A 23,497-nucleotide genomic window follows, 5' to 3' on the forward strand; every position below is an offset into this window, starting at 1 on the left:
ATTGCCTGAGTGTTAAACTTTGAACAAGGAGAACTTCCCCTTGTGCCTGATCCTTACATAAATTAAAGCATTTATTTTAACATGGTGCAATGCACCATCATTTTCCCTTTTCTCTCAGCTTGAGACTAGGCCACCATTTTGTTGTTGCTATGCAAAACAAACCACCAGCAAAATGGTAGCTATTAATAATACAATGAATAATGATCTACGTAGAAATCCTGCCATAAGCACCAACAGCCCATCTATTGCCAATGTCAGTGTTTCCAGATAACCAGCTTTGAGTTTAATCCACATGGTGCTACCAATCCCCAGGCACAATGTACAGAATGTCTTTAGTTGTGCATATGCTATGTGCATACTGACTATCCTACGATTGCAAAAAGAGCCTACTAATTTGCTGCTCTATATAGACTTTCAGTAAAAATGGCCTATTATATGGACATCAACAGCAGTGCTGACAGCCTTAAAGGAAGGTCTTATTCTCCATAACAGAAGTAGGATAATGAATGACAGCCATCAGTTAGCACGGAGGAATGTCTGATAAATACAGAAACAAGTAGTACCAGAGTGAAGTGGGCTACATGTTAATGTTATCATCACACATACATTCCCCTACTACTAGACTTCTTTCCACTGCTATAGCAAAAGTAGTATCTAACTACTGAATGGAATATTCTGCTGTGATGTGTCTGAAGCATCCTTCAAGGATTCTTACATAACTGCTACACAGAAGGAAAGAGAGACAGAGAAAGAGAAAGAGAGAAAAGAAGACAATGTAAAATACTTATGTATAAATTATATATTGATGCATATAAACATTAGTTTGCACATTTGACTTTTTAACAACTTCACAAAATTACTGGATTAGTACAAAAATCAGTACCCAAAATACATAACTATCCAAGCACAAAAAAGAAACTGTTGACTCGTATAAGGACAGTAACTCTCACAAAAAACCTTAGTATAGTTATGCCTGAATGCCCAATGTTCCTGTTACTCTGGCCACTGCCTGTACAGCTATCTAGTTTGGAGTTAAAATCATTTTCAGATTGAATTTTGCTTTTAAGAATGATGTAAATACTTGTTTACTTTTCATACATCTAGTCAAATTACCAACCTTCTCATATATAATCATTTGAAAACTTTATTTTCAAGTAATTCATAAGCACAGCACAGCTCATAGACTTCAACCTACATTTACAGTTATACTGGATGTTCTCTCTTATGCTTTATAGGAACTAGTTTTTAGAAACTCAGTGACAACCTTTGAAAAATGCTATAACTTCATATGAAGATTTCTCTTGTAAAATACATATTATATAGATTATAGAAGTATTAATTTTCAATTTTCTATTTAAATTTTAATTCTTGTCATTTTTGTTTTACAGCATCAAACATTAAAAATAATGTACTTTTATTTAATCTTTCATTAAATCTCTATACAACTTGTCCACAGTGAAGGTTTTTATGCATACAAGTACTAGTGAGCTTAATTAATCATACTTCATTGTATAACTTTAAAATATCTCGTTAAAATTCTTCTTGTAATTTATTTTGAAAAATGCTAGACAGGTAAAAACAAAGGTCAAAAGTCACATTGGATAATAGCTGATGGTTTTGATAATGCTAATTATATATTACTAAAGAATAAAGGTAGAAAGGGAAATATGAGCACTAAAAGAAAGATAAACATCCCAATGCTGGATTTAAAAGAAAAAAATAATACATTTTTTTAAATCTCTTTGTAGCTCACTGTCATAAATCAAAGACATAATGAAGCCTGAATTAAAAATGTCAGTTTCTGTGAATGTTGATAACTTGGTTCTTTGTTGTGCAAGTCAAAATGTGTCTGTTTGATGGGTTAAAATGACAGTCTGAAAATGGGAGAAGCTGGAGCTAAAAAAAGGAGAAAAAAAACAAAACAAAAAAAGACTTATAAAAAGTAGGCCCATAATGTAGTACTTTAAGGGGAAGACCTGTAGGGTAGGAGCCAGTATCTTTAGGAAGTAACCAAGCAGCACTAAAAGGCAATGTCCATGGCCAATCAAAACTATTTCTCTAGCTGCTGGGGCTCTTGCATCTCTGTCTTCACACTAGACTGGAAACTCTTTGTACTAATTGCCAGACTGTACCAGATTTTCTGGTTCAGTTCCATCCTATAATTGACTGACAATGATGGGCAAGGAAGGGGAAAAATTCAGGCTCACCACTGCAAGCAGAGGGTCAGAAATGGTTTCATAGGGAGCACATCATTGCTTGGCATTAAATGCAGGGTTAAGAAAGCATCGTCTGCACTTTCTTCTAATTCCTAGGTTAAAAAGGGATGGAAAAAAACATTCAAACTGTAGCAGGGCATGGATAGGATCTTGTAAATTAATATACCCTCTGTAAAAATCTTTCACAAAAAAAGGAAATGCCCGAAAAGGTCAGGCATTTTTGGAGATTGGGCTACAGTTGCAGATATATTTTTTTTAATAATAAAAAGGAAAAAAGGTATAATTTAAGAGTTGTGAAATTATAAAAATGCACTCATTCTACAACAGAACACACTTGTCTCAGTTATAATTAAGTATATGCTTATAAACCATAACTTTACCATGCAAGTAAAGCAATTTACAAACCTAAGCATTGAAAATAACCAAAGTACAATATAACTTTTAAAGAAAAAGCTAAGAATCTAGTAATATAAAGTAAAAACAAAAGATTTTAAAATCTTTTAAACATGTAAAATCCACATACATTCAATATGTACATATTTCACTATTGTACATCTTAGTGTAATTCACTACAGTTAATGTACATACTTAATTTTACATTTTTTTTCTAATTGTTGAGCCTATTTAATAAAATATAGGGAGAACACAATACTAGAGACAAATAAATGAGGATTTCTTCAAGATCAGAGCTGGACTAAGGACAGCGTCTTTCAGACCATGTATCTTATTTATTCCCAATTGTTGCCTGCCCACTTTATTTCAAGCAAACAGCACCCCCAGCAGAATATCCATCAAAATATTTAAAGCACAGCACCAAAATCAAAAATGGAAAACAAGCCATTAGTTATGGCAAGGCAGTTCAGAATCATATATGATCATCTGAGCTATAGATGTACCGGAAATATGCCCTCAGGTCATACAAACATTTTCCCCATACTCTTACACTAGTTTTTGGAACATATAAATGTGCAGAACACCTGTGCCAGCAGCACTTCATTGTGCAAGTCACATAGCATCCACTTCAGTTTTTAGTTACAAGTCAATTACTGTACAAGGAAAGGTACATTTCATTCAAATCCATCTCCCCTAACCTCTGCACCCCTCACTCCAAGAATAGTTAATTTTCCTGGTAAGCTGAAACTTGCTACACTAGCTTGCCCTCTACAAAAGTTACAAATAAGTGATACACTGCAAAGTTTCAGAGCTAGGCCAATAAAGTTAGCATCTTATAATCACAGGGAGCAGAGGAGTTAGGCAGAATCTTACCTTTCAAACCCTGAACAGAGCTGTCTTTTATGAGGCCTATACCAGCTGACAAGTCCTGGGACTTTCTCAAACACAGTACCCATACAGGTGAAATTCTAATAGGTGGTAAACACCTGAGAACAGGACAAGAAGACTATAAGAAAGAAGAAACCAAATGAGTAAAATGTCTTCCCAGAGCCACAGTCAGCTCTTGTGCATGGGGAGTTACAAATGCACTGGCTATAGACTTTTGTCCAAAGCTGTAGTGTTTTTTTTTTTTTTTAAGTGAAGCTAGATTAGTTCATACAAAACTCAACAATACAGCACTGAAACCCATTGTTGATATTCAACATTTTTCACATAGCGGAACAGAATAGACAATACGGTATCTAGGAAACCATGGGCTGGATTACCAACTGATGATATCTCATCCTTCTGGAGGGCCTGTAATCCTTTTTATTACCTACCACAGCAAAAACAAAACAAAACAAAACAAAAAACAAACAAACACAAACATCTCCACCACAGCATAAACCATCTAAAATGAATATTATTGCAACTTTGACAAAAACAGAATGAATTAAACGGAAATCTTTTGCCTAATCCCTAATAAAATGAAATAAAAAGGAATAGATGACTTTCAGACAATGTTAATAACTGCGAAACATGCAGCATTTGGATACCAGCATGTACCCTAGAACTAGTTTTAAAAATAACTTCCTAATTATTTATTTTAAAGCAGTGCTGATCCCTGAACTCAGCCTGATATTATTTCTTATTCAGCTTTTGCAATTTAAATGTTGTAATGTATTTCATTAATATCTTAAAGCATTACAAGACTAGCTATATTCCCGTTTATAAAAAATGTTATTTGTGACTGGGATTATTACTGCATGTATAGTAACATCTGAAATAAATGATCAGACTGGATCCTGACACTGAACAAAGAATTATTCCAACTCAAAAGTCAGTTTAACAGTCTACCCTAACCTGCTTAGTTTTCAACATTCATGGTTTCAAGATGCTTCAGTACTGACTGCGTTTTAACCTGTTCCTGCAATGCTTTAACTCATCAAAATAATTATAATTAAATTGATTATCTGTGTTATATTTACTTCTCTGTTAAACCTTTTAATGTTATTAATCTGCCAGGCTCATTCCATTTTTACACACTCCAGTTCCCATATTTTCCTTAAAACCCCAAATAGTCTAGGTAGCCACAGAAGTGATTGTTCCTACCAGTTTCTTTTCATCACTTCTGCAATTGACCAATTGACAACTGATTGATGGTTATCTTTTCACTTCAACAATGAAAGAAATTACCATCACTATAGCTATGTACAGTAAATGCCGCCAGAGTAAATTACATGATTCTAAAATTCTCCTTAGCTCACTTAGTAAAACATCAACACAAAAAGTTTCTTTTTTGCCTCTCTTCCTGTACTGCAGATTTGGCCTTTCCTGTCAGCTTCAGAAAAGAACTTGACAGCTTCTTTAAAAAGAGGAGTATAAAAGAACTTGAATAAGGGATGGCACAGGGCCGGGCTAAGGCTTCCATTCTCTGCAAGTGGCTATTCTTTGCACTGAAAAAAAATATATTAGGCATGTGAGCATAGATAAGCCACATAAGAATACCCCAAAGAATATTCCCAGTGACCTTGAGATTCTGCTGCAATTCCTTAACCATGCTATGTTGGAACAGCTTCATGAATTCTGAACTTTAGAATGGCTAACTTATTTCAAGTATGTGGAATGTATTCTTTGTGATTGTGTGTGTGGAGGGAGAAATACTCCCACAAAATTAGGGGAAAAAAAAGTTTGGCACTATGGAATAACAGAACTTCAATTGTTGCAGAAGTACAAGGATAACTTTATGTCATTATGAAAGAGTCAAAATTGCATAGTGCTGATGGACAAGAGTTTTAATTTTGCCTAAAAATGAAAGTTTTGATTTTTATCTAACATTCTTTAGCTCCAGCATAGCAGGATATTGAAGGTTTTTTTTATCACTGTACATTTGAAATATATTTTAGGTAGATTAAATATACTGTTGAGAAAGAGAATGAATGATTTATTAAATTTTATTCCTTCTCTGAGGAGAGGTTTAAAACACAAACAAAAATAAGAGAATTATTCCCTACTGAGGCTTTGTATGTCCATAACGTTTATTTTAGTAAATATCAAAAGATAATTCTAATGATATTTTTGTTGCCCAAAGAGATTTTTACAGTGATGTAAGAGTCTTTTTTTAACAGTACAAAATTAAATCATAAATAGATCCCTTCCAGTCTAAATTATGTCCTTTAAAACTACTTAGAATAATTATTGCAGCAAGGGTCTTTGGCAGCACATTGCACTTAGCCTTTAAGTGTAATTCTTCTATTGTTTTGGTTGCAAAGAGAGTCAGACTGGTCAGTCTTCAGGCTTTTCCCATTAATTTATTCTGAAGACATAATTCCATACTAATTTATTCTCTTCTCCCTCCACGTACTCTCCTTCCAAAGAGCTAGGCGCATAATGGGAAATACTGAGGTTCACCTTCTTGTAAAGTATCAGTCATAGGCCACTGCTGGAGGCAAGGTATTGGACTTGATGGACAACAGGTTATATATGGTATGACAAATCCTACTCAAACTTCCTTTACACCCGCACATCCCTCCTACAAATAGCTGCTAAGTGGTGTTTTACCACAACCCAAGAGGATGGAATATATTGTACAATGGACACACCCTTCCAAGAAGTGTCCAGCAAAGAGTTATGATAGTAGAATTGCCAGTCCTTGCCTTCTGGCCCTCAATTGCATGCTTGGCAGGAGACACTTCAGCTCCAAGAGCTGAAATCCCAAGCCTGATTCTACTACGTTAAAGTACAACATGCTACTGTCCCTGCCATCAAATTACCTCATCACCTTAGGTATGTAGTCATATATGAGTAACCTCTTTTCCCTCTAAACTTACAATCAGCATTAGTAAAAATCATTCAGGACTGCTGCGTCCAGTTCCAGTATCCACACTTCAAAACACACCTTGAAAAATTGGAAATGGTTCAGAAGAGATACAAGAAAAAGTCAAGGTCTGGAAAACGTACTTTATAGTGAGAGGACTTATTAAGATTAATTTAAGAGGCGACTTGATCATGGTCTACAAGTACCTATTGTGGAGCAGATTTCTGATAGAGAGATCTTTAATCTAGCAAACAAAGGCATAGCAAGATCCAAGAGCTAGAAGCTGAAGCAAGAAAAATTAAGACTGGAAACTAGGAACAAATTGTTAACAGTAAGGGCAAACTCCATCACATGAAGTCTTTTAACCAAGACCGGACATCTTCCTAGAAGATATGCTCTAGCTCATCAAGAAGTTATTGGCTTGATGTCAAAATTATTCGGTGAAACTGTATGGCCAGTATTATGGAGCAGGTCAGACAAGATGATCACAATGGTCCCGTCTGGACTTTGTGAATCTACATATATTAAGGGGTTAATCCAAAAGCCACTGAAGTAACTTTTCCCTTAGTAATTTTTTCCTCGGATCAGAAAAAAACTAATTGAGATAATGCACTCTCTATTGAAAAAAACTTATTGTATTGAAGAGTGTGTTTTGAAGTCCTAATCCTTTACAGTTTTCACTTACATTTTGCATTTAATTAATTAAATACATTAGCAAAAGCAACTATATAATGATGTAATTTTTACATTAATCATAAATATCTACTTAAAAAAGACAAATGGTGAAATATAAGTATTCTGTGATTCTTCCTTGCAGAGGCTGAAGGGAAAATGGGACATTTAAATAAGCTACTTATTCACTATTTCTTGAACAAGAAATGTACTCCTTTGGGGTTATCCTCCTCATGTTGTACACTGAAAAGTCTGTTCTCAGATCTGCATAGCTGATCTTGTTACCGCTATTTTGCTCTGCGTACAAGAACAGATATCCCACCCCAGAGATGTCAATAAAAGTTCCATGCATGCAGGCAATGTAGAACACTATATATTAAAATCTTTATGGATTTGCAGCACATCAGAGCTAACCAGATCTGAGAGCAGAATTTTGGTTTTAGTTATGCCCATATGAAAATCTGGAAACCCAACACAGTTTACATATGGGAAATTCTAGGGCTGGATGAACATGTTTATAATGTGCAATTTCTATGAATTTTTTCTATGAAATTTAAGTGAAAAGACAGCCTGAAATCTTCATTTATTTTTTTTGCAAAAATTATGTCCCATTTTCCAACAAGCTCTGGAAAGTTCAGTCCAGAACCAGATGTGAATGTTGCAGTTCTGGTCTCTCTCTCTAGACTAAACCACACATAATTATGTTCTGTTCCTTTAATGGTATCAAACTGTGATAACATACAAAGGTTGTATGATGATAATGCAGTTGAGGAGATCTTTGGAGAAAAATGACTTAATGCCATCTCCCTGGGCTGCTATGAAAGACACATGCTTCATTGGGATATTGCAGCGGACACTGATAGTACAGCTGGGAGGTTTTTGATGATGCCACCTCTTTGCACCAACGGTTTCAATGGTGAATAGCTGGGATCTCATCACCGAATAAAAAGATTAAAGAATGTTTATGCTAATTAGGTTCAATAGAGGAAAATTGTCATAGACAGCAAGTTGTGTGTGTGTTGGGGGGGCAGGCAGAGATTGAGTGAAAGCTAGGAATGATGAGGGAAGAATGAGAGAATCAGGCTCAGAAGGTGAAAAACTGACAGTCTTAAACTGTTTACTGGTATAATAATAAACTCATACTGAGGAACATTAAAATCAAAGGTACAACTGCAATTGAAACATGCCATATCTTAGATAAGCATTTTTCAGAACAGTCCTTTGCCCACTTTGAAACTTCCACAAATCAAGAGTCTTGAACACTCCTAAATGAAATATACTCTAGACTAGTTATCTTTTTAGGTGTTACTGAAATATAAATAAATAATAATAATTTTGACACTAGAAAGAAAACTCCAGTGATTATTTATAACGCAGATACATACTTTAACAAATAAACATTTACTTACTAGAATAAAATAGTCTAAAATAAATAAAATACTAAATTATTTATCTAATGTATAAAATAAAATATAAAAAATAAGAAGTAAAATATAAAAAAGATGATATGCTTCCTAGACAGAAACAAGTCTGATGATGCAAAGTAGGAATGACACATCTGGTTTTCCAGCAGAAAGCATTTGAAATCAGAGAGTTTCAAAAATGTTATACAGTAATTGTATACTTTTATTTAAGAAAATATTTTCATTACTCTGAAAATTAGTTTAAAAACTTAAGTTAACTAATAAGAATGAATATGATGGAATTTATTCTTCATAGTGGTAAATCTCTGATTTCCAGTCCTTTCTAATAGAAAGACAGTTATATCAATATTACTTTGCATCACTGGATTGTCGAGGTGGTGGCTTCTTGTTTGGTTATTAATGATTAATTATTCTCTTTTATTATATTTTAAGACACACATCCACTGCATTGGCTACTTTCTTGTAAATACAGGAAAAGTGGGGCATGGACCCTCCTGTAGAAGTAGCCGTATACACAACTGAGATCAACAGAGGCTCGCTGCTTCCATCCACTCTGGTCCCTTGGCAGCCCAAATCCTGTATGAGAAGATTCTATACTGTGGAAGGTGAAGGTGGCAAGTTAATGTCAACAGAGTTATTGAAATTACCTGCTAATACCCTATAAGATGTTATCACACAGAGATTGTTGTTTCTCCCCATACCTGTATCTACCCATTACCACAGAATAAAGCTTCTTCAGGGTCAGGGAATTATGCCATTTAGGGCAGCATTCCCTCCTTCCACATAAATCCCTGCCTGACCCTCATTCCGCCTCAGAGCCGAGGAACATGTTGCCGCTTCCGGGAGCTGTCCAAGGTAAGCGCCACCTGAAACCCTCGTTCCTCCTCCCCTCCCACGCCCTAACCCACTGCCCCAGATTGGAACCCCTTCCCACACTCTGAATCCCTCAGCCCCAGCCTGGAGCCCCCTCCTGTACCCCAATTCCCTCATCCCCAGACCCACCCCAGAACCCACACCACCAACTGGAGCCCTCATCCCCCCCACCTCCCAACCCCCGCCCCAACCCAGACCCCCCTACCACACCCTGAACCCCTTATTTCTGGCTCCACCCCAGAGCCTGCATCCCCAGCCCAAAGCCCTCACCCCCTCCCACACCCCAACCCCCTGCCCCAGCCTGCAGCCCCTTCCACACCCTGAACCCCTCATTTCTGGCCCTACCCCAGAGCCCACACCCCCCAACCCAGAGCCAGTATCCCCTCCCAAACCTCTGCCCAGTGAAAATGAGCCAGTGAGTGAGAGTGGGGGAGACTGAAGGACAGAGCGAGGAAGATGGATGAGTGGGTGCAGGGTCTCGAGGAAGGGGTGGGATGGGGCAGGGCCTCAGGGTAGGGGCAGGGCAGGGTGCGGGGCAAGGGTGTTCAGTTTTGTGTGATTAGAAAGTTGGCAACCCTAATGTGTATGCCTATTCTCTCTCTGTCTCTGTCTCTCTCTCACACACACACACTTCTTTGTAACGGGACCCAGAGATTAAAATATATTTATAGACTGAAGAGAGATTTTCCTTTTGGTATTACATATTAGTCATGACTGTTCTACACCAGAAAGTGAATTTTGAAAAAAAGTAAAAAACCATCATCATTTCATGACTTCTGGTGGGATGTTTCATTTGGTTTCATGGTTGATGTGAAACATTTCACACATCTCCTATAAAATAAACACCTAATTCCTGTGCACACCCTTGATAAATGAAGTTTCATCACCACATTTGAAAAAGCAGTTCCTTTATTATTTTAACATACAGGTGTTAGTTAGCCTTAAGAATTCAAGTGTCTTGTGTTTTTCAAGCCATGGGAAACATATTGACCCACATCACCAAAGTAAACTCAATCTATAAAAACCCTATGTAAATAAAGATGTTTATTCTTTAGTGACTGCATGTGGGGGCAGGTCACTGTGGAAAAGATGAAAATTATCAAACAAGGGAAGTGTCAGCAAGTGATCTTAAATCTACTGTATCTTGGTGGGGCAGGTTGACAGCCATCATAATGACTGTTCCTAAAATAAATACTGCCACCCAAAATGCACTATCAGCAACACATGTATGTCAAATAGATAGACCTACAGAAATAAAGATCTATATTATGGATCTAAATGATAAGCGTAGATGAGACAATGCACTGCTCTTTGGAAGCACAAAGCTATTTATAAGTGCTACGTACTGTATTATCAATACAGTATGATCATCAAAGGTTCCATTTATCAAGGCCCTTTTATTAGCACTAATCAGCACAGTTTCTGAGAGCCTGAGATACATTAGACAAACTTCTTCAAGTGCTGTATAACTCAGTGAAAGAGTCTGCATAGAAAGCCAATGCAGCCCATAAAGTAATGGGTTCATGCAGTACCTGCAGCTCTCTCTTTCACATGAACTAGCTTTTAAAAGTATTTACATGTCTTTACAAATAATCTATCCTTAAACCCTCATCCCCTTTATGCTTTTGAAGATAGACATTACAAATGCATTGATGAGATGATTAAATAAAATATTTTCATGATCTTCAATGCTACTTTACTAAACACTAATGTTCTGTCAAACAGAAAAAAACAAGGTGATATAGAATCTAAGATTTCTGGAAAGATACCCGTTCAAAAACTGGGTGCACCAGTAAATTACACAACACCTCATAGCTATGTCCACCTCTCATTCACCCAGACAGTCTTCCCAAGCTTTCACCTCAACATTGTCCTCCTCTTGCAACACTGACTCTCACAACACATGGAGCAGCAAGTTGAACCATAACAATATCAGGCAAGAACTACTGTACTTATCAGTTGCACAGCAACAAAACCCCAAGTTATATCTTCCAATGAACTGACCGGGAGACTGGGAGAAAAGAGTGCGTCACAGACTAGCACTTCTGGAACCAAACAAAATTCCTCCATCACCATTGGCTAAACAAGTAGATAGAACTCAACCATTTTCAAGAAAGATCTAGTCAAACCTATGCAGGAAAACAGACAAAAGCTGCTAACAGTTTTGGGAATCTGAATGTATCTATGACATGGCATTACGGCAATTAGAACTAAGGGTGGATGATAATAATAAATCAGTACTAAGTAAGGACCTGATCTAAAACTCACTGAAGTCATTAGTAAGACTTCCATTGACTTCATCGGGCTTTGGACCAGGCATGATTAATGTAGGTGGAGGGTCTGACATCTTAGGCAAGAGAAATTATCAGCATTTTGAACAGATTTTCTTAGATTTTACCAGTCTTTTCTGAAAAAAAAAATGGAGAAGCCTCTCCCCTCTGTTTTTTGATTCTTTTGATGGTTCTTTGCACACCTAAATATGCACAAAGAATGGCTAGATTGTCTGCTCAGAACTGCTAACCTAGGTAAGAGAAATTTCCTCAATAACTTCTGAAATTAAGTCCCAATTTCTGATTCAAATAAGCCTTCTTCAGCTTCAGGTAGATATTTACAAGTGAAATCTATGGAAGAACAATTTCATTTGTGCCGGAGACCACCAGAATGCTCCCCATGTGTAAAATGGGAGCAACACCTCCTTATCTCACAGGGATACTGTGAGGATAGTCTCTTAATGTTACTGGAGTACTCAGATGCTATGCTGATGGTGGTCTAGACTGAAAACATGTTCCCCATACAAACCGGGTTGAAAGATACCACTCTAGCAGCACTTTACTCTAATTTCCATTTGAAAATGCTAGTTACTCCCATAAAAAGTCATTAACCTTAGGAGGACAACATAAAAAGCAGTCAGCCCAAGAGATATATGAGAAGCAGCTTAACATCCCATTGTGGCACAACTGCTTATTTTATGGACTCCGTGATGCCATAGTTGCCAAGCAGCCAGTCATTCATTCATCTCCCAGCACTGACAAACCCACCAGAAGATGGCCTTGGCAGGACTTGGCTCAGTCTGTGCTCTTGGTGTAAGCAAAAGGAGTAACAAACGGGTAACCACAGGAAAACCCCTAGGCAGGGTTTGAGGGAATGTTCACTGTCCAGAGCCCTTGTCAGAGTCAGGGGGTATCTCTGGTAAGCTTATTAGCATGTAGTGTAGTTTGTTTTATTGTTTCTAATATGTTTTTTCTATACTGCTTTTACCTGAAGAACAAATGTACTTGCTTAGAAAGAGCAGCATGGTAGTTCAACTATAGGCAATTACACTATTTACCATCTTTGAGGAGAAAAGTGAACCAGGCTGGCTTAGACAACCTGACTTTGTTAGGGAGGTCACAGCATTGACAGGGAACTGTGCAACCTGGAAATACTCCAGTGAAGAGGGAGAGAGATGCACATCTCTTACCAAGAGTGTTGATGGCTGAGGAGTCTGGAGCCCAGAGTGGGGGCTCCTGTGGGGCCACAGAAGAGGAATACAGGTGTAGTTGCCCTGAACTGTGACAAATAAGACAAATAACAAACTGCCCTGAGTCAGTTTAAACTCTGGCTATTTATCCACAAATCCTTTCTTTATCTGTTGACCCCTGGAGAATCCAGTTTGAACCAGTATATGTGAGCCTCTCTCCAGGTGATGCTAGCTCTTTGGAGGTGTTATAACCTGAGTGAATTTGCCTAACAACCCTGCTCTGTTCTTAGTTCTGGATGGCTGTGGTCCCTCTCCTGCATAGAATTACATACCGTCCCTGGCCCACAATGATACATGAAGTTAATTCAATAAGGTTTAACTTAATTCAGTAAAGTTTGTCCAGGATATTGCTGAATATTATTATACCTTTCATAAATTCCTATTTCAACTATGCACATAATAAACATTCTGCTAGCAAGGCAGCATACATCCTTCAAAAATCCATACAGTTCACACATTTGTCAACCATCTTGTATAATTTTTCTCTTTAGAACTTCTAGTGACAAGCTCTCACATGCTCCTTCTTACTTTTGTTACCCCCAAAAAAACCTTTGGTGTAAACTTGAGACCTAGTCCTCCTATTCCCACCTCCCATCCAGTTTCTAGGGAGTGTGTGTGGTGTCTCTTTGTTCCCTAAGTGGTCAGCTGCTTCATCAATGGGTTGAGGTTCCCCACTCTCCACAGAACTATTACAAGCAGCAACTCTTTGGACCAAAGGGAGAATATGTTAGGGCTGCCTCTCTGTGAAGCATCTCTCAACCATGCACTGCTTTTAACAGCAGAGGGTCAGGCAAGAGAGATTCTTCAAACCTTCCCCATAGCCAAATTCCCTTTTCTTTCCCTCCTCCCCTGGGGGTTGGGACCCAGAGACTCCAGTGGCCTAACCTCAGCTTTTCTTTGGGAGGGGGAGAGAACTACTGATCTCCCACCCCACTGGGATGGCCTTTTGCTCCCCATACACTGAGTCAAGGCGAGCAGAATCCCCTCTCCCACCCAGCTCAGGGTTTTCTGCATTTTCACAGATCATCAAGGACTCAGAGACCACAGAAGAGAGTTCCCCCTCCTTCCTGGCTTATGATCTCTCAAGCAGCTGTCTTACATCCTGCTGGGCATTTCCCATTGTGGGATGGGTGCCATCGATTTGGCAGTGCACCACAGCTGTCTCAGTGTCCCTACTTTTGGGTGGAGACACTGTGATCACCATGCTCTGAACTGCCTTTGGGTCCCTGGTGAGGGTAGGAAAAGATCTTATTTCCCTGATTTGGGCTTTAGGACCCTGAGAATTGCCCTTCAAGCTGGGAAGTCTTGTCACTGCCCTTTCCTCAGGTATTTGTTTGCATATACTGAGAAGCTAACTTGATTATTCTTGGATACTGGTGAGAAAGTGCAATCCCCCTTTCCCCACTATTCTATTTGCATTTGGCTCAGACAGTTTCTTGCCCATCTGGAACTGAGGGGACTTGATTTACCCCTTCTGCTTTCAAAGCCATAATGTCATTTTGAAAAAGCAAAGAATATACAATATTTGACAGTATTCCTCCAACCAGGACCTAACCCTTCCTGGGGTATAGAAACCTGTGCTGTAGGTAGAGTGAAGACTTTTACCCATGGAACTTTAATCCACATTTCACACCCAGGGAGCATTAGATGGGGTTTGGAGACATGGGGCTTAATATAATTTTAGCAGTCCCAGTATCCCTCCACTATCTATCACCTTCCCCTCCCACTGACAATCTGATGGATCTGCAACCAGGAGAGTGAAGCATGACACGTAGGCAGTGGTTTGGGGTGTGAATGGTTCAGCATGACCATTATATGACATTATATGATACCCTCCCTCTGGAGATTCAGCCACGCAAGACAACTCTCTGAAGTTGGCATGCAGCTGGCCTTCACATCACTGCACTGGTACTTAGTGAGTGATGTGGGCATTCACAGGCAAAGTAACCCCAGTTGCCGCCCTACTTTTCCTCACCCATCCCAGAGCTTTTCTGAGGCAGTTTCCTTTGCCACTGGGTGTGGGTCTCAGCTTGGGCTTGGTTGTTTCTGCTTTTCTTCTCTCTCATACTAGTATTGATGTTCCTGATCTGCTCTCTCTTGTTTTCAGTCTGCAAACTGCTGGGTTTCCAGACACACTTGATCCCTCTCCAGCTGCAGCTTCTCCTGCTCTAACTGCTAATCTGTCCACATAGGCGCCACCTCTGTGGGTGCTCCAGAGCTGGAACACCCACGGAAAAAAATAGGGGGTGCTTAGCACCCACCAGCAGCCCAGCGGATCAGCTCTTCCTCCTCCCTCCCAGCACCTCCCGCCCACCACAATTAGCTCTTCAGCAGTGTACAGGAGGCACTGGGGGGGGGGGGGCGGGAGGAGGAGGAAGAGCAGAGACAGGAAGAGGCAGGGGGAGGGGGCGGAATGTGATGGGAAGGGGCTGGAGCAGGGGTGGGAAGATGTGAGGCAGGGGCTTGGGGGCAAGGGTGGAGTGGGGGCAGGACTTGGGGCAGAGCATGTGTCGAGCACCCCCTGGGAACTCAGGAAGTCAGCACTTATGTCTGTCCACATCTCCTGTTGCAGTTGTGTACTTGATCTGGACAGCATATGGTTATTTCCTGTCCAGGGGCTGGTTCCAAGAGTTTTGTCGCCTGGTGGACCCTCTGCCAATGGGCTGGAAGTTCCCTAAGAACCCGGATCATTGTTCCTCTTCTGGTCATCAGAATATAACAGATTTATTAGCTGTGTTTTTGTCCAATCCTCAGTGTTGAAATGTCTTTCTCAACCAGCTGATTTCTCTTAATAATTCAGAATTGATTGTCCCCTGTTTCTCTTTTCACTATCCCTTTCCCAAAAGACTACTGAGACTTATCTCTGGGCATTTCCTTTCTAAGGTACTTGCTTTCACTGCTGGCATGCTTCACTTTTCTCCTCAGAGATGGTAAACAGTGTAACTGCCCACAGTTAAACTACCACACAGCTCCTTCTAAGCAAGCACATGTATTCTTAAGAAAAAAGCATTACAGAGAAAACATATTAGTGACAATACAAGAAACAACACGCATGATAATAAGCTTACCAGAGATCACCCCCTGACTCCAACAAGGTCTCTGCCCACTAATAGGCCTTCAAACCCCACCCAGGGGTTTTTATGTGGTTATCAGGTCATTACTCCTTTTGCTCAGAACATGAAAACAGACTGAACCAAGTCCTTCCAACTCTTCCAAGGAATGACTGGGGCTTCCTTGGACAGTAAGTCCTGTCTGTTTATTGGATCAGAAAGAAGGCACTGAGTCAGTTTAAATTTATGCTATCTATCCAGAAATCCTTTCTTTGTCTGTTGATCCACGGAGAATCCAGTTTGAACTAGTATATGTGAATGTCTCTCCAGGTGATGGTAGTTCTCTGGAGTTGTTACAATGTGAGTGAATTTGCTTATTGACACCCCCTTGCCCCCACATTGTTTTTAATTCCTGGAGGGATGTAGTCCCTCTTCCTCATGGAGTCACATACAGATCCCTGGCCCACAATGATATATAAACTTAATTCAATAAGGTTTAACTTAATTAGGTAAGATTTGCACGTGCTATTGGAGGATATTGTCATATCTGTCACACCGTGGTTGCTAAGCAGCCATTCATTCACCTCCCAGCACTGATGAGGTCATAAAGACAAACCCAATAGGAGCTGGACTCACAGTTGCCATAATTATCAAATTAGCTACCAGATTAGCTATCTCATCTGCTTTGAGCTGGTGTCAAGAGGTCTTCAGAAACCTTTTGGTTCAAGTGGGGCAGTTAAGGCTCTGAGGACCTAAATGGCAGTTAATTTTTTGTACTTTTTATTTTTTTAATACTCAGACTTGTTTTTTTCTGTTTGGGAGCATGAGTGGGACTGGTGTCATTAGTGATGATTTAGCAATGTCAACTGCTAACATGGAAGAGTGTGAGTGTCTTCAGGACAAAAGCAATTCCTTTAGGATCTTAATGTTCTGTTGTGTTTGCTGCTTTCGGAGAAGGTAAGCATGGCTGCAGTCACAAGACTATATTTGCCCCACAGATATGGTGAACAAAGGGATTTAAGCAAACAGGCAATAGACCATTCTATTGCTGACCAGACAATAGAATCCAGGGCTTAGATAGTGAGAAGAGGGGAATTAGGCATATTATTTGAGGTCACTGTGTGGTTATTAAGCCATTAGTATATAGGATGAGGCTGGGCCAGAAGTATTTACAGCTGCCATCCATCCTCAGTTCCTAATTCCCCCCTCATATCTCTGCAGAAATGAAACAAACTCTGTACAAAGAAGGGGGAAAAAGAAAAGAAATAAGAGAAACGAGGAAGAGGGCCACACTGGAGCCATGCCCCTGGATAAGTCTGACAAGGAGGAGCAGCAGAGAAAGGGACAAGACCAGTGGAGCACTGTGTCCCTGGGTGAACATGACCATGGAGATGCTGTAACTCTGGCTGCTAAACCATATAGAATGGAGATTCAAGATAGCTTAAGTACTGTGCACTTAGATGTGCACCACAATGAACAGAAGCAGAAGCAAAAACATTTGAGTGCAGTGTCCCTGAAGGTGCATTGTGAGGAGCAACAAAGAAAGGACAGACAGGACTACCTCAACAACTTGTCTCTGGGTGCACAGTACGAAAGGGGAAAGCAAGGAGGACAAGACCATGTAAGTGCTGTGCCTGAGGGAGCAACCACCAATGAAGAGGAGGACTACCAAAGTGTACCACAAAAGGAGAAGCAACAGCCTGTGGGAACAGAACACCTGAGTATCTTGTCTCTGGAAGTAACCTATGAAAAGGGAAAACCAGAAGGGCAGATCCATGTGAGCTCTCAGTGCGAAGGTGCAGCCTACAAGGAGGAGCAGGACTACCATGGTATACCATACAAGGAGGAGCAACTGCCTATGGAACCAGAACACCTGAGCAATTTATCCCAGGACGTAACCTCTGAAAAGAAAAAACAAGAAGAACAAGACCATGTGAGCACTGATTCTGAGGGTGCTCCCCCCAAAGAGGAGCAGGGCTGTCAAGGTGTACCATACGAGGAGGAGCAACAGCTCATGGGATCTGAACATTTAAGTGTCTTATCTCTGGGAGTACCCTACGAACAGGAAAAACAAGAACAAGACCATGTGAGCTTTGAGTCTGAGGGTGCAGCCTACAAAGAGGAGCAGGACTGTCAAGGTGTACCATACAAGGAGGAGCAGCAGCCTGTAGGACCAGAACACCAGGGCACTTGGTTCCTGGGTGTAACCTATGAACAGGAAAAACAAGGAGAAGACTATGTGAGCTTTCAGTCTGAAGGTGCACCCTCCAAAAAGGAGCAGGACTGTCAAGGTGTGCCATATGAGGAGGAGCAACAGCTCATGGGATCTGAACATTTAAGTGTCTTGTCTCTGGGAGTACCCTACGAACAGGAAAAACAAGAAGGAGACCATGTGAGCTTTGAGTCTGAGGGTGCGGCCTACAAAGAGGAGCAGGACTGTCAAGGTGTACCATATAAGGAGGAGCAGCCTGTAGGACCAGAATGCCTGAGCACTTGGTTCCTGGGTGTAACCTATGAAAAGGAACAGCAAGTAGGAAAGGACCATGTAAGTTCTGTGTCTGAGGGTGCATCCTGCAAGGAGAAGCAATACTACCGAGGTGCACCACACAGTGAGCAGCAACAAGTTAAGGGACCCGAACAGCTGAGCACATTGTCCCTGCCTGGAACCTCTGAGGAAGAACAGCAAGTCAGACAAGACCACTTAAATACTAGAAGCCTAGGAGCACTCTATGAGACGGATAAGCAGGTGGGACAGAATCACCAAAGCAACCTGTTCCTGTTTGTGCCCTGTGATGAGGGGAAACTGCAGGATGGACAGAATCATCAGAACACTATGCCTCTGACTATGTCATGCGACAGTGAGAAGGAACTGTGGGAGGGACAGGATCCACAGAAGATCATGTCCCTGTATGTGCCATGTGAAGAGGAAGAACAGCAGGAGAAACAGGATCTTGTAAACAACATGATCCTGTGTGTGCCCTGTGACAAGGGGAAACAGCAGGAGGGTCAAAATCTCCTTTATACACTCTATGAGAAAGAGATGAAACAGCAGGATGGACAGCAGGATCAATTGAACCCTATGTCTCTGTGTGTGGCCTGCAAGGAAAACGAGAAGGAAGAGGAGGAACAGGATCTCCTGAACTCCACGTTCCTGTATGAGCCCTAGCAGTAGGAGCAGCAGAAGTAACTTTATCATCTTGGACACAGCTGGACTGTAGAAAGCAGAGGACCACAGGAGGGATGAAATCACTTGTATCTTTATGAGGAAGAGGAAATATAAATTATTTCTGCTGAAATATGAATCGTTTGAAAGCTTTTAGCCCAAAAGCACAATACAGAAAGGATGGAAAGTAAAACAAATTGGAATCAATAGTTCCACAGTTATATGCTAACTGATTCCATACCTTAATGCCTTACAGCAATATGGTAGAATATTAAAGGACCTGTACCACAGGTCTTTGGTAGGGATGTATTTCTGCATTAGATAATTACAAGACCAACATATTCAAAAGTGGGTTCCCTAAAGTTAGGTACACAAAAAAGGTGGCCTGATTTTCTGTACTGAGCAGTTGCAGATCCCATTGATGTTAATGGAAGCTGTAGGAGCTCAACAATTTTAAAACCTAAAGTTAGGCACCTAAATCCATATTAAGACACCAGTATAAGTGTCTGATCCTGCACCATTAAGCTGATGAGAATTTTGCCCTTTACTTCAATGGGAGCAAAAGCAGGCCCCTGATTTTCAATGGTATTAGCGTCCACAGCTCCCACCGATTTCAATAGGGGGTGCAAGTGCTCTGCACCTTGGAAAATCTGGTCACACATTTAGGTGCTCAAGAGTGGATTGAGGAATCTAACTTTTTGAGAGACAAAAAAATTAAAAATGTGAAATTTCAGCAAAATGTTTTCAAAAACCTGTAAAAATGTTCAATGATAAATTGTCACCATTTCCCACCAACTCTACTGACTTCAAGGCCAGTATTTTCAAACTCAGGAGCTTAGAGACCTGATAGTTTTTCACTAAAATTAGAATGTCCATGTTTCTCTGGAAAGGGAAACATAGAAAAAGCTATTTCATATTTCTGAAAATAGGCTGCTTTGTTTCACAGTTTATCTTTAATCATAAGGCCTCTTATGCTGCATGATATTTGCTACAAAACATTACACAGCATCTTCACAAATACAGTGTAGAAGCAAAAGTCTAGAACACTTTTCAACCCTCTCTCGTTTTTGCTATTTACATAAGTAAACATTATAATATGTCTGTATTTTGATTAGAAAAGGCTTGAACCAAATACCAGATCAGAACATCACAGAATGTCTGAGGGCGAGGAGTTAGCTAGATCCAAATTTGAGTTTTGTAATCTTTATATAATGAGTTGAACCAAAACCTTGGATCTAAATAACCTGAAGTTTGGGGTTCTAAAGATCTAATTCTGAATTTTGTGGCTTGGGCTAATATTTAACTTGGATAGACTCTACAGATGATGTACATATTCAAACTAAACAAGTAATACTGTGTTCACAACTCTGAATGTGGTAAAAATGTCTAGATGATAGATGTATAAGCCTATATGCAAGTAAACTGTTAAAAACAACAGAACAGTTCTAGTCGGCGGCATTTCGGCAGCGGGTCCTTCATTCCCTCCCTTCCTCTTCGGTGGCAGCTCAATCGGTGGTTTGTTTTTTTTTCTTCCACTGCTTGGGGCAGCAAAAAAGCTGGAACCGGCCTTGGTTCTAGTCTAACCATCCTGTTTTCATTTGTGCAGCACTATATATATATATATATATATATATATATATATATACACACACACGCGCGTACCTTAAAATTGTTATATATAAAATATTCTCATTTTATTTGCTTAATATTATGCCAGTGTTCAAGAAAGAAATGTGGTTATAATGACGAAAAGGTTAGAAAGTACCAATAACACTCCAAAGTTTATTTCTGCCATTGTTAATTGTGGTCTCGATCCTGCAATTTACAACATGCTGATGAACACCTGCAGCTGTGCAGAGTCTGATTAATACCAGTGGAGCATCATATTTGGGGCACAGATGAATTTTAAACACAATCTGGTACAAAAGGTATACAAGATCACACATTAAAAAATGCAGTTTTCTGGTAGGAAAGACTACTAAACATGAAATATGATTAGAGCAAGCACTAAGGATAGTAAAAAAAAATTATATATATATATATATAAACACAGATATCAGATGAGAAATTATAACCTTTCAACAATGATGGAACAGTTGAAATTATATATGATATTTCAAAAATAAAACAAAATAGTATAAAATGATTGTGTACATCACATCCACACAAATATATACATGTATGTACAGTATATATATATATATATATATATATATATATATATTTTCACATACACACACTAATCTCTAGACAGAGAGGCACTTAAACTGAACTTTTTGAGGCATGCAAAATTAGAGGCTATGTCTGAAAATTTGTTGCTAATCCAGCAAAGCATGGATGCACTTCAGTAGAACTATTCATGTGCTTACCATACTTAAATACTTTGCTGAATCAGGGCCTGAGGGCCTGATCCTGCACCAGCGAAATCAAGAGGGCTTTTGTCATGCACTCCAATGCCTGCAGGATAAGGCCCTCAGTGACTTGCCAAGGTCATACAGTAAATGGCAAAATTAGTAATAGAACCTATGTATCCTGACCCCCCCCCGTCTGATGCTTTATCCACTGTGTCATGTTATTTCCCTATACATGTGTTTATGTGATTATTACAACCACATATATGATGATATATACAAAGCCACACAAGCTGAGATTTAGTTCTTAAAATATTATTTTGTCAGAGGAAATAATGCATATTGTGTAAATATATACACAAGGCTAAGGGTGAATTTTTTATTGTATATTTTGGAATTAAATTTCATATCAGTACTAGCAATATAGATTTTAAGAAATTAGGTTTGACTTATTAATGCATATAACTTGCAGAGGATAAATGGGATGTAAAGAACTGTTATGTGTGTCTAGTTGTATAAATAAAATTATAACAATGGCTCATAAAACTGCAGGAACCATTTGAATCCTAAAACTTATATATTTCAATTTTAAGACTCCTAGCTACACATAGAGTTTATTTTACTCAGTTGAAATAATTCAGACAGCTTGTATTGCAAACAGAAAAAGAAAACAAACAAACAAAATATGCAGGACTTTATTTCATATTTTCACCTCCCAGGCACTGACTACATGATCATTGGATTTCTTCAGGAATATTCCATATCCCTGGGGTGTGCCAAAGAGTAGCTATAACACAAGACATAGCAGTATCATATGATGTGTTTATTATAGCCATTTCCCTGTAGCTGCTACAGCAGAACCCCTCTGAGGCTTGATAAAAGTTTGCCAAAAATAAAATTCAATATAATTTTAATCAAAACAAGATAAAGAGGAGATTAGTGCCACCAGTGTCAACACCACCACTTCCAAAACATATGCTCAAATAAAACATGAAAGCTTCAGGGGATTGGTTTTTGCAAGCTTCAGTAGTTTACACTTCCTCTCTTCCCCAACTCTATGTATTATTAAAATGCTGATGATGTGTGTTAATGACAAGCTTCATTCTCAAAGGGCTCATTCACTGAAGAGGCACCATCAACTTAAAATTCAATGCAACTGAAAACAAAATGTATTTACCTAAGTTACTTATATTTTATTGTATTTTATTTATTGCAATTTATAAGACAACATAAAAAGGCATTCATTTACTACTCTGGGTGCCTTTGACATTATTTAAAACACCTATATAACAAAAGAAAAGAAACCCCACCAGCAACCCCTTTAAAGCTCCTAGCATAACTCCATCCCCAACACAGCCTACCAGAAGAGTTTTTTGAATCAAACCTTCATCCCCTGTTTACACCCTAGATGATTCAAATGGAAATATTTTTTACATCAAATTTACTTTTTCCAGACCCTGGTGTTTCTTCACCTCTTTTTTCAGTTTGAACAATGAAAATAATTTCAAATTTAATTTTTGTTTATAGTCTGTTTCACTTTCAGATTCCTGAGGAGAATGTAGGTGAAAAATGTGCTCAGAAATAATTAGCTCACTTGGATTTTAAAATATGAGGAACCTTTTAGACCCAGTGACATAGCCACCCCCATAAATACTCCCTAACTTTACCACCAAGTTCATTCTATTAGATGTACAAAATACTCTGTAGTCCATTCAAATGAGAACATGTCAGATATTACACAAGCTAAGAAAAAGTTTGGACTGTAAAATGTTCTTATCATATAGCATTAAGATACACAGATAAGAAATACACACATATATAAATTAGGGACATGGGATAAAAGACAAATCCCAGAAAACTTTTTTCCAAAATTCCAACAGGTCTCAGACCAAAGCTTTATAATACGTTATAAATATTATAAAAGGTTTGATATTACTTATTTTTCCAATTTTCCATTTTCATGAACCTTCATGCTTCTGACAAGAACTAGAAACTGAAGTGCAAAAATAACACCAGAAAAGCTTTCTTCCTGTATTTCA

The 23,497-nt window shown here is 39.1% G+C and overlaps 1 protein-coding gene across 7 annotated transcripts in view; it reads right to left on the reverse strand.

The window, feature by feature from the left end:
• The window catches only part of SOX2 (SRY-box transcription factor 2), a 107,884-nt gene extending 104,320 nt beyond the window's left edge, over positions 1 to 3,564 (reverse strand). For 6 of the 7 annotated variants that reach the window (XR_012160719.1, XR_012160717.1, XR_012160716.1 and 3 more), the window contains exon 1: positions 3,483 to 3,564. The gene's annotated coding sequence lies outside the window, so the exon portion shown is untranslated. The remainder of the gene's footprint in view (positions 1 to 3,482) is intronic. The other variant, XM_073359286.2, reaches the window with a different exon arrangement.
• Between the last annotated feature and the right edge of the window lie 19,933 nt (positions 3,565 to 23,497).

The sequence above is a fragment of the Lepidochelys kempii genome, chromosome 9, assembly GCF_965140285.1.
Source record: "Lepidochelys kempii isolate rLepKem1 chromosome 9, rLepKem1.hap1, whole genome shotgun sequence".
In the NCBI taxonomy this organism is placed as follows: Eukaryota; Metazoa; Chordata; order Testudines; family Cheloniidae; genus Lepidochelys; species Lepidochelys kempii.